We start from the raw sequence: 4,226 nt of genomic DNA, 5'->3' as shown, positions 1-4,226 counted from the left end.
ATGAACCCGGGGTAAAAGTTGTAGGAGCTAATGCAAAGGCTTGGGAGACGTCCTAAAGTCGCGACCTTGCCCTACAATTTTGAACCGGTCACATGGGGGGTGTATGTCAGGGTCGTATGTGTTGTTTGGTTTGCTTGTGTAAGAACGTGATGAAGTGTGTGTAATTGTTGGATGTTTGAAGTAGAAAGTTGAGAATGTGAAAGAACGGTTGATGATATATGTAGACTTGTTATTGGAATGAAAACATGTTGGATGTTTACAATGTGGCGTTTAATAGCATGATATAATGATTTTGTAGATCATATGAAAGGGTGCGTAGCATTGTATGTTTAGTTATGTTATAACGTTGATTTTATAATGTTTTAGTATGTTAGCATATGACATAGCATGCGGGTAGCGTTTCTGAGTTAGCATGACTCGATCGAGTGGGACTGACTCGATCGGGTGGGTTTTTGACGATTTTGAGTCCAGAATCGTGTTTTTGGGCACTCGATCGAGTACCTAGGGCACTCGATCGAGTAGGGGGTCACTCGGTCGAGTATGTTAGAGATCAGAAGGTCTGTTTGAGGTCTGATGTTGGGGCACTCGATCGAGTACGTTGGGCACTCGATCGAGTAGCCTGTTACTCGATCGAGTGTGTTTGGGAACTCGATCGAGTAGGGGTCTGGGCAGCGTGTTTTCTTGTTTTGAGGTTTAGTGCGTATGTTTATATCCACCCCTTTTCTGATATAGTTTCAAAATGCCGCCCAAGAAGACTGCTTTGTATGCGAGAGCTGAGCTTATGAACATAGATGACATCGTTAAGATGTTGGAGCATCAGGATGCTCTTACAGAGGCTTTAAAGACTGTGGGGAAAGATAAGGAAAAGGATAAGGAGAAGGAGGTTGATCATTCTTAAATCAGCCTCTATATAGCGAGGTTTAACCCGAAAGAGTATAAGGGAGTTGGGGAGCCTAACCTTCTTGATAGTTGGCTTAGAGAGATGGAGAACATATTAGATTTGGTTCACGTCCCGATGAGATGAGGTGGAACAGCGCGTTCTATCTAAGGGAGGCACGGGCAAGTGGTGGGATACGGTGAAGGTGAGTGCTAAGGAGATATATACAAACCAAGGTTTACCTGCTATACCTTGGGAGGAGTTTAGGGTAGGAAATTTGTGAGAAAGGAGTTTGTACCGGAGCATGTGAGGAGTAAGTTGAGAGAAGACTTTGACAGTTTTAAGATGACCGCTGAGATGTCTGTGGCCGAGTACTACAGGCAGTTCAATGATAAGTCTAGGTATGCTGAGGATATGGGTTTGAGCGAGGAGAATTTGGCATTGAGGTTTGAGAGAGGGTTGACCCCTAAGATTATGGATAAGTTACCCGTGGGAGTCCTTAGTGATGTTAAGGAAGCTTATGAGAGGGCTGGGAGAGCTGAGAGGTTGGTGGAGATGGCTCAGGAGAGGTCAGGTGGTGAGAAGAGGAAGTCTGAGAGCGAGGGTGGTGGCCAATCTAATCACAAGAAAGGCAACCACAATCAGTCTAAGGGGTTTTCTTCTGGGTCAGGGTTCAGTGCTGGGGCTTCCTTTGGGCGTGGCCGTGGAAGTGTTAGTGGTAGTTGGGGAGTGACCTGCTATAGCTGTGGTGGTGTAGGCCACAAGAGACATGAGTGCACCAGGAACTTTCCAGAGACCTGCGCAGAGCTATGCGAGCAATAGACCGGATGGGTCATGGCCAACCCGGGGAAGTCAGAGTTACCAGAGTGGAGTCAACCGCAACGGCGGTAATTCTTATCAGAAACCACCAACGAACAACAACAACAACAATCAAGGGTCGGGTGCTAAGCCGACCACATAAGCCAGTACTGTCCAGGGAGGTGGACAGAAGACCAGTGGAAAGTTATTCATGATGGAGAAGAAAGTAGCTGAGGAGGATGCTCACGTTATCACCGGTACTTTTCTTGTTAATGGTATTCATACCTTTGTTTTGTTTGATTCGGGGGCTTCTCAGCCGTTTGTATCTTCGAGTCATGTTAAACGGTTGGGTTTAAGAGTGTATGAGTCTGTCAGTGAGAAAGTTTTTATACCTTCGGGTGAGTCTGTATCTTGTGGAAGGTTATATAGGGATGTACCTATGATAGTTGGGCAAGTTGATTTCCCTGTAGACTTGCTAGAGTTTCCTTTTGACGATTTTGAGGTGATTGTTGGGATGGATTGACTGGGAAAGTATAAAGCTAAGATAGACTGTCATCAAAAGAAAGTGTCTTTAAGAGGTCCTAAGGGCGTTAGTGTGTCTTATCGTGGGTTTCTAGTCAAACCCAAAGTTAAGTTGATTGCAGCTGTTACTTTGAAGTCATATCTGAGGAAGGGATGTCCTTTAATATTGTGCCATGTGAGAGATGACCGGATAGAGGGTCCGACAGTTGATCGATACGGTGGTGGGAGAGTTTGAGGATGTGTTTCGAGAGGATTCAGGGTTGCCGCCGGGAAGAGAGATAGATTTCACAGTAGAGTTGAAACCAGGGACGGGGCCAATTTCTAAGGCACCGTACCGCATGGGTCCTAAGGAGATGGAGGAGCTTAGAAAGTAGTTGGATGATCTGATAGAGAAGGGATACATTAGACCTAGTGTATCGCCGTGGGGAGCACCAGTTCTTTTTGTAAAGAAGAAAGATGGGAGTCTGAGGTTGTGCATAGATTATAGAGAGCTGAACCGAGTGACGGTGAAGAACAAGTATCCTTTGCCAAGGATAAATGACCTGTTTGATCAGTTGAGTGGTGCATCAGTCTTTTCTAAGATTTATTTGAGGTCGGGGTACCATCAGGTGAAGATTAGAGAGGTGGACATACCAAAGACAGCTTTCACGTCGAGGTATGGTCATTATGAGTATGTGGTGATGCCGTTTGGGTTGTCTAATGCACCGGCAGTGTTTATGGATTTGATGAATATGATCTTTAGACATTTTTTGGATAAGTTTGTAGTGGTGTTTATCGACGATATCTTAGTCTACTCTAAGACTAAGGAGGAGCATGAGGAGAATCTGAGGATCGTGTTGCAAACTTTGAGGGAGCATGAATTGTATGCTAAGCTATCCAAGTGTGAGTTCTGGTTAGAGAAAGTTGCTTTTCTGGGGCATGTGATCTCTAAAGATGGGGTAGCTGTGGATCCGGCAAAGATAGAAGCAGTGACAAAATGGGAAGCACCAAAGAATGTTGCTGAGATCAGGAGTTTTCTGGGTTTAGATGGGTAATACAGACGGTTCGTGAAAGATTTCTCCAAGATAGCTAGACCTATGACCGCGTTGATGAGGAAAGAGAACAGGTTTTGTTGGGATGAGAGTTGTGAGACGGCGTTCCAAACATTAAAGGAGCGTTTGACCACAGCTCCTGTCTTAGCATTGCCTGAAGGGATAGAGAACTTTGAGGTTTATACAAATGCCTCAAAGAATGGGTTGGGATGTGTGTTGATGCAGAATGGTAAAGTGATTGCCTATGCTTCTAGGCAATTGAAGCCTTATGAGGAGAACTACCCTACTCATGATCTGGAGTTGGGTGCGGTGGTGTTTGCTCTCAAGATTTGGAGACATTACCTTTATGGAGCAATCTTTAAGGTATTTTCTGATCACAAGAGTCTCAAGTACATTTTCACTCAAAATGAGTTGAACATGAGACAGAGGAGGTGGATGGAACTGATTGGCGATTACGACATGGAAATCATCTACCATGAAGGGAAGGCCAATGTAGTTGCTGATGCTTTGAGTAGGAAGAGTGTACATTCTCTGTGTACAGCTCTATCTTTGATGAGGCTGAGAGATGAGGTAGCGAGGTTTGGGATACATATGATGCAGAAAAGAGATGTCATGGGTGATATGACAGTGCAGCTTGAGTTTTATGATGACATTCGAGGTAAACAGGCGTTGGATCCTAAGATAGTTGAGTGGAGAGCTGGAGTAGAGAAAGGGACAGTGTCCCGATTTTCTATTCATACAGATGGTAGTTTGAGGTTCGATGGTAGGTGGTGTGTCCCTAATGATGAGGAGTTGAAAACGACTATCATGACAGAGGCACATTGTACACCATATTCAGTACATCCAGGTGGTGACAAGCTATACAAGGATTTGAAGAAAACGATTTGGTGGCCTGGGATGAAGAAAGAGACAGCTGAGTTTGTGTCCCGTTGTTTGACATGCCAAAGAGTTAAAGGGGAACAGCGACGACCACAAGGTAAGATTCAGTCTTTAGAGGT

This window comes from Silene latifolia, chromosome 11 (assembly GCF_048544455.1).
Source record: "Silene latifolia isolate original U9 population chromosome 11, ASM4854445v1, whole genome shotgun sequence".
Lineage (NCBI taxonomy): Eukaryota > Viridiplantae > Streptophyta > Magnoliopsida > Caryophyllales > Caryophyllaceae > Silene > Silene latifolia.
The sequence above is the reverse complement of the archived record's forward strand: the minus strand, read 5'-3'. Positions refer to the sequence as shown.